Below are 16,082 nucleotides of genomic sequence, written 5' to 3'. Positions count from 1 at the left end.
GAAGTTTGGTTGACTAGTGACACAACCCGTGACCCCAACCTCACACTTGCTCTTTTTATTATGGTGTCTCAATAGTGAATCTCTTCCTGGGGCAGGCTAAATATGTGTCATTAGTGATGTAGTATGACATGTTCCATAACGGATTTATAATACGGATACACATCTTTGCACAATATCAAGTATCATATCCCATTATCTGTGATATAGCGACATGTATTTATGTTCACTAGTGCACACAGAACAGTGAGACAAGCTGAGACATGTCTCAGAGTGTGGGGCTCCAGTGATAATGACCTCAACAATCTCCAGTAAAGCACAGTGCATGCAAACATTAATGCAAATATATAGGACAACTGGACACAACAAAGTTTGCCCTGCAGTCTTATCAGACTATTAAAGCACGCGAGGAGAAATACGAGCTGATTCAAGAGTAAACAAATGAGTCAAAGCCTCATAGCTTCGCCTCATTTGAACTGTAATTTACTGATGCGGTTTCACAGTTAGTCAAAATGATCGCAATCCCAGATATATTTGTCAGTTATTCTGCAGCTACAAGGTTACGTTCTTGTGTTTATTGTCAAACTAAAGCGTGAAGCTGTCATGATATATATTTCCAGGGAAAACTCGCTACTATTGTTTTATAATGTAGCTGCTGGGATCTTGTTTCAGTTGTTTCACACTTTGAATTAGAGTATTTTTTAGTCTTTACATATCAGCATAAATATCAGTATTGTAAATTTCCCTAATATGATTTTGAGGTTGCATCGACACCTGAGGGAGCAGCTTCACCACCAGTTGGACCTGCAATAAATAAAGAGACACTCAGCTACTGTGTGCAGATTTGAAAATAAATACTGACATTATTTTCTTTTTTAAAAATGGCCAAGACACTGGCCTGATGGTGGAATTGAACTCAGGACTGCTCCACCATACTGCACTGAAAGGATATATTTGTTTTAATTGTAGATTAGGTGCTCTGTGAAGCACAGAAATGCTGTTTAACAATATTTTACATGGTTTTAACATGTTTGTAATGGCTGTCTTTCATGGAACAGGGTTGAAAATCAGTGTTTTGTGTGTTTTCTCTGGAAAAACAAGGAGTTGTGGATGTGGACTACAAAAATCAAAGACAAATGTAGTTCTATAAATAACGGAATAGGAATATACCATTTTGTCTTCCTCTCATAATGTGGGCAACAGGGTTGAATTAATAAGAGTTGCATTTTAGATAACATTTTAAGGGAATTTTACACACAAATTACAGTCAAGGGGACGTCCCCTTGACTGTAAGTTGCCTGCTGTGACCACATCCACATTACACACTGACTTCATGCAGTTTATCAGTGGATTAAAGTATAATTTACTCGGTGTAACGTTATCTGCTATAAGAGACGCGACCGGCTGGTTATTATTACAGAGCAATTAATTTTCTTTAACGTGAAAGAAATACACGGCTTCCTGACCGTCGTCTATTTCCTGCCTTTCTTTCCTTGTCAGGGTGAGTTGGGAACAAAGTAAGAGAAGTAAGCTGAATAAAAGTTAAATACAAATAGAAAAAAGATTTGAGCATTAAACTAGTTAAAGAAATGGGAACGTTAGTAAGGAGTTTTCTCTTCACTCGGGATTATAGAGGACTCCAGCCGGACTTCAGGTAATCGTTGTACCTCAGCTAGCTGCTCGTTAGCTTCGCTGACGGTAGCAACAACGTTCACGGTTTCTCATGAACATCCAGAAAATATTAAACTGTTGACACGTCCCACTAGTTTTGTAATTTCTTAGACAAGGTTTAACTAATGGGAAACAATGCAACTGTATTAACGTAACCAATGGAAGGACTAGGCTTATAGTAGCTTAGCATTTTAGCCTTGCTAGCATGCTAGGCTGCGCAAGCTATTAGTGTAACCGTGGTCTATTTGCCATTGTTTTGTTCTCAGTGCGACCAAGTTAAGTTTATTTTGACCAATGACAATCACGAAGAGTGTTTGTATAACATTATAGTAATGAGTTATAAAGACCTACAACACGGAACCGAAAAAGGCAGATGCGCGATACTGCCAAAAGTATTCGCTCGTCTGCCTGCTCACACATATGGACTTGTTTGACATCCAGTCCATCTCTGTTCTGCCTGAGGCGCTTTGTAAGCTGTCAATGTGCAGCTGACTGCGTTAGGAAACCCCCTTTGTCTGTGCATAGTTGTGAACTGAGTTTGTAACCGTGTAAACCAAAAGATGTGAAAAAGATGTGTGTGTGTGTGTGTGTGTGTGTGTGTGTGTGTGTGTAAATAAGATTTGTTTGTAAAAATTTTTTTTACACAAGTTACAAATTCTTTTTTGTTAGGGTCTGCTTACAGATACAAAGCAAAAGAACAAAAACCAAACAAACAAACTTTAAAACTCTGAGCTGTGTGTGACTTTTAACTTGTGAATTTTGAACCCAATTTTTATTTCTTTCAGCTGATTGGTCAATGTCATATCAATCACAAATTTAACAATCCAATCAGATAACAGACGGGTTTTGGCCATAGAAGAGGTGCTTTACTGAGCTTCAGGTCCTGGAAGGGTAAAGGCCCTTTCATGTGCCAGCGTTTTCCTTCATCACCACAAAGGAAAACAGTCTGTGCGTGTCTGAGTTCTGTGAATATTTGTTGCCAGCCTGACCTGTAGTTTGATTTCTAGGGCGATCCATGTCAGTGACTCAAGAGGAAGTTGGAACTGCAGTAATAGATGCAGCGCCTTTGCATGTCAATGGTTTTTATGTAACTGAAGGATCTGTGGGAATAATGTGTGTGAACCAGTGCAGTGACAGCAAATGCACTCTTATGGTAAAGTGTAAGGTCAGTTGTAGTGCCCAGACTGACTTTTTTTATTTTTGTTATCATGACTGCCTTTATTATTACCTGCCAAGATTCAGGTTTATACTAGGACTTGGAAGGCAGATATGACAGTAAGTTAGCTCATGTTACAGCTGCTAGTGTGCCTATTGCTCGGGAGGTCAAGCAGGTTGTCTACTAATCACAGGGTTCACAAGGTTCAAGGTAGGGCTGTGCGTTATGACTAACATCCCATATCCCGATATAAGACGTTTATCATCTCGACAATGATATATATCACAAAACTTTTTACATTTCCTGTAAGTTTTGTGAATCTCGGGCAACTCGACGTGTGTGAAGTGCTTTCAGTTGGGGGTTGAGTGTTTTGACCGATGGATTAAACTATACATTTTTAGATATAAGTTGTAACGGGCGCCATTTTCTTTGTGAGCATTTATTACACGGCGTGTTGCGGGGAAAAGCCTGTTTTAACGTTCGAGTCTAAGGTTTACTTTATTAAGCACCTGACAGCTCTTTTTTGCTTCTCATCCTTAAACACTCTGCATACTCTTTCATGTGATTCTTGCTTAGGTGGGTGACGAGGTTTGAGTCTGAGGCGGCGACTGGTTTCCTGCATAATTTGCATAGAACAGTTTTCTGATCCGTGGCAGACTTTTCATAACCAAACCATGTTCATGCTACATGCCTCGTTTAGAAATAAGGTCCTGGATTTGTTTTGACTGCTTTATCTGTTTGTCATCATTTCAGCTTATTTTGAAAAAATCTCAACAGGATCTTCTCCTTTATTGTGAAAGGTTTATGTGGAAAATAAACAAGCGGGTAGCGGAGCCACACTAATTTGTGCAACTGAAGTAGCTTTGAGTGTTTGAAGTCATTCAATAGTATATTAACTTTGGTTTAGTGTCATTGAGCCACTGAATGAGTCCACTGAGCTTCAGCTGGCAGACGGCCTGATATTTATCTTGCACTGATCAGATCAGATCAGATATTCAGGCCTAGAGCAGGGTGATATGACCAAAAATATTTATCACGATATACATTTGAAAATTTGCAATAACGATATAACTGACGATATAATTGACACCAGACAAAATACTTTACAACTCCACAACTTTATTAGTGCAAAAAACCCCATCAATGTATTTTCACTTAAACAAGCAGCTGTTTTTTATGTGCATTAAAGTTATATAAAAACGTCCATCCATCCATTCACTTCCGCTTATCCTTTTCAGGGTCGCGGGGGGCGCTGGAGCCTATCCCAGCTCCAGCGCTTAGGGCGAAAGGCGGGGTACACCCTGGACAGGTCGCCAGTCTGTCGCAGGGCTAACACATAGGGACAGACAACCATTCACACTCACATTCACTCGCACATTCACACCTAGTGGCAATTTGGATTATCCAATTAACCTATCCCCACAAGCTGCATGTCTTTGGACGGTGGGAGGAAGCCGGAGTACCCGGAGAGAACCCACGCAAACCCGGGGAGAACATGCAAACTCCACACAGAAAGACCCCGGCCTGATGGTGGAATTGAACTCAGGACCTTCTTGCTGTGCGGCAACAGTGCTAACCACCGTGCCACCGTGCTGCCCTATATAAAAACGTAACAGTGCAAATTCCTTGCTGACCGTTTAACCAAAAGGCATTTCCAGTGGAAATTGGCCGACATATCCTCAGCATAACCATGTATAATATCTACAAAACTTAAAAAGAGGTTATACACACACAATACGGTAATATTATGTTGAAGCACAGTACGTATCACTCCGCGAGGTGCCTGCCTAATATAGCGGTAATGCGCCGGCAATCCATCAAGCGGTGTGGGTTCGTAGCTTAGCAAAGTCGTACTAAAACATTTGACAGATTGTCGAGCGCCGTGTACGACATAAAATCGTTTCGAGGTCAGTAAACACAACCAGGATTCATACATAAGGCACACAGGATTATAAGGGCCACTGTCGATTTTCAGAAAAATCAAAGGATTGATTTTAAGTGTGCCGTATTTTCCAAAAAAGACAGTAATAACGACGGCCCGCTAGCATGCTCTACCAAAAATAGTGGTTTGTTGTGTATCTGACGGACGAAAGCTAAACCAGTTCCACACCAGTGAAGTTGCATTTTTACAAACCAATTCTGGTTCATCTGTTTCATTCAACGATCCGCTTTCACTCTTCTCATTCTCCGTCGCCGGCACGCTTTTTTCGCTATGTGCGTATGAAAACAAAGGCACTGCGCATGCGCGTTTTACCCATATTCTATGGCGATATTTCATTTTCCTATCGTTGCCCAAAATTACACCGGTATTACCGTGAACGGTATGATATAGCCCAGCCCTATTCAGGCCTTTAAAGTAACTTCCACAGTTACTTTAAAGGAAATCCCAGATTTAGGAGCTTGGATCAACTTTCCAAATACTTGGCTTATACCAATAAAAACGGGGAAATAGCTCCAAGGATTCATCCTGAGAATGAAGGAGTAGAGCGTTTCTTTGCTCTGAAGCAGGAGGAAACATATGGGCGGTGCCTTTTTGTTTTTTGTTTTTTTTGTTTTTTTCTGAACCCTGATTGGTTAATTTTCTTAACTGGTGAGTGGAAGAGAGGGGATCGGGGCTATGACACGCCCCAAAGTACAGTGTGCATATCCCTGATATCACTGTGCACCTCCTCTGGAAAGTAGATCCGGCAGGCAGATTTTCGAGTTCAGAAAAAGTGAGAGAGAGGGAACAGCAGAGGTTAAAGCAAAAAGGTTAATATGCTGATGTAAATGTGCAGGAAAACTCAGTTCACTCTGTAGTCTAAGAATAGATTGAGCTCTCAGTGCATTCAATCTGACTCAGTTTGCCCTGCCAGTTTCTGCAGCCACAGAGTGGCTCTGCCTGCATCTATTGCACAAACATCTCTATCATATGGCCATGTAAGGTAATATCATCGTCCAGGACAAAAGTGTAATCTAACTGTTAAAGAGATTCAGTTCTTAAGTGTGTGTCACTTCTTTGCACTAGCTGGCTGAACAAACCTGAAACCTCTGCGAGGTCTCGATTAGGGCTCTGTATCGTCACTGGTTTCTAGAATCGATTCGATCCACGATTTGAATCAGGGAAATTTTGCCTCAGACAGTCAGAAATATTATCATTCTGATCATTCATGAGTTCTGACACTTGTGAGACTTCATCAGAGAAAACACAGAAAAAGATGAAGGAGATTTTCCTGGCCTGGCTTTTTATAGCAGATAACCTTAACAATATTCTGTAGTAGAACAAAAACTGAAGAAAACCATTAATCAACACATGAACATTACCTGATGCTGCTGAAGTGAAGCAGAGCAAAGTTACAGAGGTTTAACTAGAGACACAGCCAAGTGTTTTGCATTTTGGCATCATTTAAAACTTTACAATTGTATTGAACAGCAGGAAAGAGGCTATCTTGTCAGAAGTCATAAAAAAACAGTTGCGGACTGTAAACAACGGTAGACTGGTGCGTGATAAGCAAGCGAATAATGCAGAAAACAGAGTGTGGCCTGGGTGTGGTCGCTGGCCGGCTGCAGAGGAGGGGTGACGCAGTGAGCTCCCGGGGCGGCGCAGGGGTGGGGTGAACAGGTGTGCTGAGAAGTGAAAGTGATTGTCACTCTTTATATGTTCGCAGTGACAGTCGGAGGTGGAAGAGCGGACGTGACAGCAGAGAGCGGGAGTGACTGTGTCCCAGTGAACTGAAAACCACAGTATTAATAAAAGTATGGCTGTCCTCACACCTGTGTCCTGTGGATGCTTTACAGGACAAACGTTACACAGAGATTTGAGTTTCTTGAAGTACAAGGAGAGAGACAGCGAGCTCTGCATGAAGTGTGATTTTTATCGTGTATGGAAGCAAAACAGCAACAGTAAGAAGGAAATTATGACAATGTTAATGTGAAGCGTAGTTTGGATCTTCTTTTGCTGCTGGTTCAGTCCAGTTTGGTTGGAGAGGGACTGGGCAATCGAGGGCAAAAAAGACGTAAACACAAAGCGCTGACCCGCCGACACATCAGAATCAGTGAGCTGTCGGCTTTCAGCACCAACAGAGTGTCTGTGTACGCGCCATCAAATGAGAAAGGAGACATCTCACTGATTGTGTTTACGTCTTTGTGTGGAATCCGTGTATCTGCTCTCATTAGCTGTTTGGTGGTTGTTGAAATAGTTTTGTGAGCTTTAGCCTGGGATTCTGCTGTTTGTGGCAAAATACATTTATATTTAAAAATCGATTATTGAAACCCACCTCTAGTGTCTGTAAATTTTCCACTTGCTTCTTTGAGTCAGGTTTTCTGCTTCAGTCTCTGTTTGCTATCACACTGAAAGTGATTTGACACCTTCCTTTTGCGACTGCTTCAGTCAGAGACAATGATAGAGGTCAGTAAAGAATATTAAAAAATACAAAAGCAAAAACCGCACTGATGCTGATAAGGGAGTTAAGTGTCATTGAGGAGTGCTGCAGAAGTTCAGTGGTGTGTGCAATCTCTTATTCAGACTATTCATGTGTGAAGGAAGTGTTATCATCAGTCAGTGACAGCAGTCACTTTGCTCTGTCACCACGTAACCACATCCCTGTAATCAAAATAGTCTAAACCATGCTTCAGGTTCCAGCCTGCCTCGAAGACAAGGAGTGTGAGCCAGTGCACGTGACTGACACCATCAAATATATTTAACCAGTTACTCCACTCATTTTACACTCATGCATCGTTCATATACTTTGTTTCATGTTCACCAGTTCTGTAGTAAATCCCACACAGTCAGTCTATAAAGACTGGAAAGCTCTTGTTAGTGTGTCTGATGTTGTTAATTAGAGAAATCCAATCAGCTACTTGAATCTTTAGTTTTCATCTCAGAAAATTGACAACATCATTTTAGGTTTAGAAAGCTACAATTTTACTGCAGAATTTCAAACAGTGCAACAGCTTTAACTTTCTCAGGAATTTCTTTGAGAATTTTTTTTCTTTATTTCAAAATTTCTTTGTTTCACTTTTAACCAAAAAATGTGCAGTTGAAACATGAAACACAGGTTGATTGGCACAATTCTATCAATGCACTGTCAATGCAGTCTATAGATATGAATCACACAGTTTGGACATTACATTACATTAACATAAAATTGGTAAAATTTAGTGACATTTTGGACGTTCTCTAAGAGCTGTACAGTTCACTTCAGTCTATTTATGCATGAAGGCTTCATTACCTCTTTGTTGTGTGCTGGCACATACTGTGCATTCACACACAGTTAAAATGTGGTTTTATTTGCATAAACTGCTGAGGAGCATCAGGTCATTCATGCACAAGTAAACACAAAACCCCATTTGAGTTTTTATCTGATGCTGCCTGCCTCATGAACTGATGAGAGTTTCTCAGCAGCCTGACATCAGCTGAGGATGATCCTCTTATTATTAACATAAAGGACGGGTACTTGATTATTTGACAAGTGAGTGACAAAAGCAAGGTTGAGAAACGGGTTGGTATACTCTGTATACCTCTGTATACCTATATATAGATATACAGAAGTGGAGAGAGTATATAAAAAAATAAAAAATGTGACTAATTAGTTTCTGTGTGTGCCTCAGGGTGATGGAGAGCTCCTCCTTAATAAACCTGCAGAGCAGTGAGGGAGTCCAGCTTCAGGACCTCCTGGTAAGAGTTCATGGAGGACTTCAGCTTCTTGCAGCTGCTCCTGCTGATAGATGTCATTACTGTCTTCTCCCTCTGCACTGGCTGCTACGTCTTCTTTGTTTCTGCTTTTCTCTTTGTCATGACTGTGAATCAGGCAGCTGTGCTGAAAATATGATTGTTCTCCTTATAATAAAAGCTGGAAGCTGGAAGTCCTGCCTGTGCTGAGACATTTTTTTCATGCATGATCTTCACAGAAATAAACAGCACAGGACAAAGGAAACTGTGGGTGATGTCATCTTTAGTTCATAGAAAAATATTAAAGAGTCTTAATTTGAATTTATTATTTACCAAATTGAGTCCAAATGAGTGTGGATCATCACATACATACTATTGAACCAAACAGCCCAAAATGTGTCATCATTATTACTATTTTTAATATTATTTATCAGTAATATGGACAGAATAATGTTTCGGCACCTGCATTATTCTCATTTTCATTATCAGACTTTGTTCTGTTGTTGGCTGATTGTTGTAAACTTGTTATAACAAAGGGGAAGATCATTCTGGGCAGCAGAAATGTGGAAACATGAAAAATGGAAAATGCTGTTGACAACAATTTATTAAAGCATCAGATTCATTCATTAAGGTCTGTTCTGGGTTGTTGGGGCCACTTTTTCTTCTCCTGTACAGTCTGTCTGTCTCTCTGTCCTTGGCAGGTGATTCGTTCAAGCACCGTGTGACTTCTGTGCTTCATAGGATTCCTGTCTGTTTGGACTTTGTTCAGTTTGTGCCTTTTTAAAAGAACGAACAGCTCATTTGACCTGCAGTGCCCTGCATTTACGTTGTCTGTCCATTACACCTCATGACAGACATTGTTAAATCGAAATAAAGGTTGAAATACTTGAAAGGTGCACTTTGCCTCCACAAACAGTAAAGTGAGTAAAGTGAAGGGTTAAAGTGAGATTTTGCAGGTGCTAATATCCACTCCCTGCACTGACTGTGTACTGTTCACGCGGTCTTTATACCAGAAACTTCAGTCTGTATAAAGGTTGAATTGGTTTAAGCCTCATCACTGACCATGAGTAGCGTCTAATGGATTGCATTTATATAGCGCTTTAGTGAAATAAATGTATATAAAAAACACTTGTATGTGCATGAATAATTTAAGAAGTAGGGGAGAGCGGGGTAAGTTGTCACACTTTTCACACTGACTAACTTTTACTGAGCACCATACATCACAACGTAATAAATGTTTCACCAAATGAAAGAAGGAAGTCTCGGGCACATATGATGTATTCATTACATTTTCATATCTTATCTCATTACGGAGTTGTAGACTGTTGAATGGAGAATGTGCACTTGTGACAATTTGCCCCATCGGCAGGTAAGTTGTCACACTAGATTATCTTAAAATAAGAACACAAATACTTAATTGTGATTATTGATTTTAATTGTTAAATTCAAACCAAAACTGGAAATTTGAACAATTATGCCAAGAGAATTTGGAAAAAAACAATTATTTCAATTCAATACACATTTTAATCAAAACATTAAGTAGAAAGAAAACTTTAGTTTGAACTTTAAACTCAAATGTTCTCTGGCTTGCACATAAATCCATCATCCATGAATGGAATGCTGCAAATAACTTGCTTTACTTAACATGTTTATCCTCTGAACAAAACAGATGCCCTATTTCTGATTAATCAGACTCAACTTCAGAGTCACAATTCTGGCACACATAAATTGCCTGGCCTGAGGTGCAAGCATCATGGGCCCATTTGTTGCATTTTACGCATTTTACCCAGGTCTCTTTTGGACGACTGTTTGAAAATGGCTCCACACAGACAAGGCAGAAGCACTCTTCATCATCTGATGATGACTCTTGAATTATTTTTCTTCTTTTAGCTGCGTTGTTCTTCATAGGTCCAGATGTTTTCCCCCCTTGCGTCCCTCTCTTTTGAAACAGCTTTTTGCTAGATTCAGCCTTATTCTTTTCTTTTTCTAGTTGCTGCTTCACTGGTGTGTCGGTTAGAATTGCTGATTTGCGTCGTTTTCTTCCTTTGCCGGATGGTTTTCGGCGGCCAGCTTTTGGATATGGCTGGATGTCCTCTGGAGTTGGTAGTCCACTGTCAGTAATTGCCAGCACTGCAATTACTGACAGTGGACTACCAAGTTATTACAAATACAAATGAATTACAATATCACAATTTTTTGGAGCATTTATTTGTACTGGGGCAAGTTGTCACATGTGACGACTTGCCCCAAAGTTAATGAGACAACTTGCCCCAAACTGACATTTATGCTAATTTTGGCTAAATGTCAGGGTTAGCTCAACATAGCACATCAGCTGAAGTATCAAAAGACACGTTAATGTCTCCTCTATTTTGTGTAAAATAATAATTTGTAACATCTATACCTAACAAAGTTGTACTGAAGAAAATTTAAAGTGATTTATTTTTCCTTTTAGGTCAAAAAAATAAAAAAGATGTGCTCACCTCAGATTAGAGCAGTCTTGACCACATGTGAACAGGAGGTTGACTATAGAAGAAGAAGTCACACAAAGTGGCTATTTCATTTTTGAGATAGAGCCTCTAGTGTTGGAGTTATGAACAGTGTGACAACTTACCCGTGTGACAACTTACCCCGCTCTCCCCTATATTTGATTGTTTGTTCTACTTTTTAAAATTTATTTATACAGTAAAACTGTTAATTTTCATTCGTTGCCTCAAGGCAACACTGTGCAGTTAGCCTAATTTTTTTCAGGCAAAATAATGTGTTAGCATATGTATGTAGAGATGTGTTTGTGTGCATTTATAGGATCATAGTCAATGTTTTTTACTTTACAATCTACTGATAATTACAGGACATGGACGTACAAACCTTTTATGCAAGGAAACCAAGGGAATGTGCAGTTAGGGACATTCCCTCAGAAAGTGAGGACAGTGAGCTTTCAGGGAGTGACAGGGAAGTGGAGGAGTGGATCCCTGAATCAGGTTTGAGGGATAGGAGCTCAGGGGTCAGTTGGTAAAGTAATTGTGTGTGTGTGTGTGTGTGTGTGTGTGTGTGTGTGTGTGTGTGTGTGTGTGTGTGTGTGTGTGTGTGCACACACGTGCATGGGGTTAGGGTCAAATGTCGGATGTATTTTGGTGGTTTATTGTTCTGTGAAATGTTTACATTGTTTATTTGTTGTTTGATTATTGGTTCATCCTTGTTGTACTAATAAAACGTATTATAGAATAACTTGGTTTTGACTACCCTTGTCGCACAATGTTACCTTGAAGCAACAAACCAATAACTGTTTGGGGGGAGGGTGTCAAACTTTATGATTGATATGCTTAGAACTCAAATTGCACTGCTGGAAATAGTTTATTTTGATGCACATGCTGTTTTCTTTGCAAATTTGCATCATAGGATTGTTTTTTTGTTTTTCCTGCAGTATATAAAAATTGCTGTATCTCCAAAATAAAACTATGAAGATACTAAAAATAAATTTCCTGTTGTTGTAAACTATTTTTTGCAACTTTTTTCTATTTAAAGTTTTGAGGGATAAACCTTTCTCCAAGTAGAAATATATGTAAAAAAAACAAAACAAAAACGATTTTCAATTTTTTTGCCATAATTTGCTAACATTTTTGCCATAATCGAGCAGCCCTATGCCGTAAATGGTAAATGGCCTGTATTTGTATAGCGCATTACTAGTCCCTAAGGACCCCAAAGCGCTTTACATATCCAGTCATCCACCCATTCACACACACATTCACACACTGCCGTGGTATGTTTTCAATGGAACTTCTGCTCCCGAACCTCTGGCACAGCGTCTGCAAATCGGGGCTTTACAAAGTCACTTTCATGTTTACGCAGGACTGTAAGCTGTCATCTTTGAGGCGTGAGCGGTTTTTAACATAGTTCACGGTGGAGAACAGCTGCTGACATAATGTGGATCTGAAGATCCATAATTGGCTTACCTGGGGTTGAAAGTCTCGATAAATGCACGGCGTTTCGGCGGGTACACCGGCTTCCGCGAGTGTGACGCTTATTTTGAGCGATGAAAAAATAATAGAATATAATTTTGTTTTTACATTTCAATATTACAATAATCTTCAAATTGAGAACTACAAGTTAAATAAATAAAATAATAATTAAATAAAATACACTTCAGCTGAATACTTCTAATTTATTTTCCCAAACCACGCAGAGCCGCACTATAAGGCTCCGGAGCCGCAGGTTGCCGAGCCCTGTACTATACTAATGTTTGAATGCGCGCAGTGACGTGAAATAATAACTTCCCGTCAAATGTGTTGAACCTAAAAGAGCCTGTTTTGAAAATGTCAGGAGTAGAAAATACAGATACTTGTGTTAAAATATAGCAAGTAGAAGTAAATTACGTATACCTGAAATTTAAACTGAAGTAGGGGAGAGTGAGGTAAGATGAGCCACTTTTTACTCATGTTGCCCTGGATGTGAGAAAAAAAATGACACAGAAATAGAATGATAACATATTCCTTTATTTCAGGATGTCTCCTTTCAAATGTAATGATCAGAATCTATGTCTGATGACGCTGCCCAAAATAATGACCTATTAAAAAAAATGCTCCTTTGGCTCAACTTGCCCCAGATTAGGGGTAAATTGAACCTAGTCAGTGGGTAAACTGAGCCATCTTGGGGCAAACTGACCATGTAGTTTTTAAAATGTAAAACTGATCATATTGTGAAAACAAACCATTTTAACAGTTGTAAACCTGTGAGAACAAACCTGGAAACTGGTGGTTTCTAAACAAACCGCCAGTTCAAAACCATTTATTCAAAAGAACTATTCAATATTCCAATGATCAAGGTTGCAGGGGAATATGAACTGTTGCTCCCTCCTTGCAGTTCCTCCAGCCTGTTGAGGTTGAGGTAGCTTCTTCAGCACATCCTTGCGTGGGAAAGATGCCTCATCATTTTCCTTGAACACAAACGTGGGTTTCTTACTGCTAGTGATCCCTCGGATTCTTCTGAGAAATCTGGCACTCACTTCGTTGTCTGCAAAGCTGTCAACCAGGCCAATGTAATGGTGGCTCCTGGATTTGGATGCAAATCTTACGATGACAAAGTCACCAACTACCAGGTCTGAGACATCTGGTTCACTTCTTTCATCGCTGGAACTCTCATACTCAGAAGTGTCTTCAAATGGGATGGGAACATCACTCTCCTCAGAGCTGCTTTCCACTGCAATTTTTGTCTGGGTTTGTTTCCTCTTCCACATTCCTTGCTTTTTGTGGATTATTTCTTTTTTGCCTTTCAGTTTATTTGTCCTTTCTTCATGGGCTCTCTCAATTGCCTGCTTTTCAGGTGTATCAGTCAGAATTCGTGTCTTCACACGCTTTCGATTTGTTTGTTTCCTGGGCTGCTGAGTTTTGGGTAAGGGTAGAATATCAGTGGGAGACACATATTGAGCATGGTTGGGGTCACTTCGTGAACCACATGCATGTACAGGGTCTGGTGAAGGTAGTTCAGCAGAAAGAGAGGCTGAAACCACAGGTGCAACACCTTCAGCGGCAGGCTGCTGCTCCAGGTTGGGCCTGTCTGACACCATGGATGGCTCAAACTCTGCATCAGAGAAGATATCTCTGTTGTAAGGGAAAATCCCAGTGGCTCTAAATCCCGAGGAGATATTTCGTGGTGTCATTGCTGACATGAAAGCATCATTCACACAACCAGCAATTTGGTATATGCTGGCAGTTTTGCCTGGGTTGGACCTCATCCAGCCATCAAGAGCTCTGTTGTAATAGGTTTTAAATGGACCATACACACACTTATCCAGAGGCTGAAGGCGATGGGAAGTGTGGGGTGGAATTGTGAGCATTACAATACCACTTGTTTTTGCTATGTCCAAAGCCTTCAGTGAAATGTGGGCTTCATGGTTATCCATGATTAGCAGCAGTGGCAGGTCAGGGGAGCACTTGGTCTGCTGAACCAGATGTTCAAGGAACACAACAAAGACATCTTCACTGATCCAGCCTGATCTTGTAGTGGTACCAATTGATCCCGGAGGTGCTCCTGCAATGAAGTGGTCTTTGTATCTAACCCTTGGGAAGATAAACATCGGAGGGACTGCGTTACCAGTCGCATTGACAGCACAGACTACAGTCACCAGTTCGCCTCTTTCAGCAGATGTGATGGAGCCCACTTGTTTTTTTCCTTTTTCTGCCACTACCTGCTTTGGTGTCTGTACTGTTGTTACACCTGTTTCGTCAACATTAAAAATCATGTTTGGGGGGAATTTATACCTGTCAAACAAAAAAAGAGCAATGATGATTAGTTACATTTTTAAGTAATGCAAAAAATGTTAGCTGAGAGTACGCATATTTATTCACTTAACTGTTGTTTGTAGTTGTCATAAATAGTTATTAATGTTTTCAATTAGATAACTTCTGTTACCTGTCGATCACTTTAGCCAGATTGTCAAAGAACTCCCCAACTGTAGTCTTATTGAAGGCTGTAGCTCTTCCCAAAGATGTTGCCTCAGGCATACGGCAAGAGAGATGGTGGCGTGCCAAAAAATTCTTGAACCATTCTTTACCTAAAAAATGTAATGGTAAAGTAATAAACTACACAAAATACATTAGTCTGTGCCAACCTACTGAAATGTTGTTTCTTGCACTTCCTACCGGCTAAACCTTTCTCTGTCCAGTTGCTGGGAGTAGGAATGTTGTTTCTGCCTGCCAATTCTAATGCCAGTTGACGGCATTTCTTTGGGGAAATGCCATGGAACTGCTCTGCAAGCTTCTTGATATGCTCTGCTAGCTCCTTCTCCACCTTCTCAGAGAAGACTCTCTTTGCTGAAGCTGTTCCACTATAGCCAACCGATTTGACCTCCTGTGTGTCCCTCTTTTTAATATATCTCCTGAGTGTTGACCTGTCAATTTGTCTTTCTTTAGCCACTGATCTTATGGACTTTCCTCCCTTGACTTCACTCGCTGCCCTTTCAATCTCCTCCAGGGGTGTTGAGCCCCAGCTGGTCTTCCGTCTGTAGGTCCTTGGCATGATATCTTTTCTATAATAGTTAACATATGACAAATACAACAAAAGGGTTCAGTATACTGAACTAAAATACTATTTAATAAGTCAGAGCCTTAAATAAATTTCAGTGCCTTATGGTGGGGTAGGTTGAACCATTGGATCAATTTACCCCATAGCCTTTGGCTCACTTTGCCCCATAGCCACCATTTTGAAAAAAACGGGCTAGCTTAGCAATTTAGGCTAATCTTTAGAAAACTTCTTCAGATGATATTATATTTTAGAAACCCCCCAACATGTATAATATATCATTTTAGACACAGATACATTTGTTTTAATATTACAGTCAATTTACCTGATATGCAGAAATTTTACTTTGACAAGCAAAAAACATTTTTTTGTGTAATACAGACTTGCCCTTTCTCCAATGTGCTCCTCTTTAATATAGCAGGATGGAAATGATGAGTGCTTCCTGGATTTATGGTCACATGACAAAACATGTACACAGTTACCTAGATACAAGGGGTGGTTCAACTTACCCACTGGTTCATCTTACCTCACTCTCCCCTACAGTATAAATGCATAAGGGTAGAATTTTGCATTACATGAACTTATTTCAAGCTG

The 16,082-nt window shown here is 40.1% G+C and overlaps 1 long non-coding RNA gene across 1 annotated transcript; it reads left to right on the top strand.

Moving 5' to 3' along the window:
• The first annotated feature begins 1,326 nt into the window (after nucleotides 1-1,326).
• LOC146674244 (uncharacterized) lies at nucleotides 1,327-9,626 on the top strand. The gene is made up of 3 exons (XR_014909235.1): nucleotides 1,327-1,651; nucleotides 6,472-6,559; nucleotides 8,414-9,626. It is a non-coding gene; the product is annotated as an uncharacterized LOC146674244 (long non-coding RNA).
• Nucleotides 9,627-16,082: the final 6,456 nt, after the last annotated feature.

The sequence above is a fragment of the Rhamphochromis longiceps genome, linkage group LG3 (assembly GCF_057381845.1).
Source record: "Rhamphochromis longiceps isolate RC_006_pf linkage group LG3, R_longiceps_female_GT1.1, whole genome shotgun sequence".
Taxonomy (NCBI): Eukaryota; Metazoa; Chordata; class Actinopteri; order Cichliformes; family Cichlidae; genus Rhamphochromis; species Rhamphochromis longiceps.
This window is presented reverse-complemented; position numbering and strand designations above follow the sequence as displayed.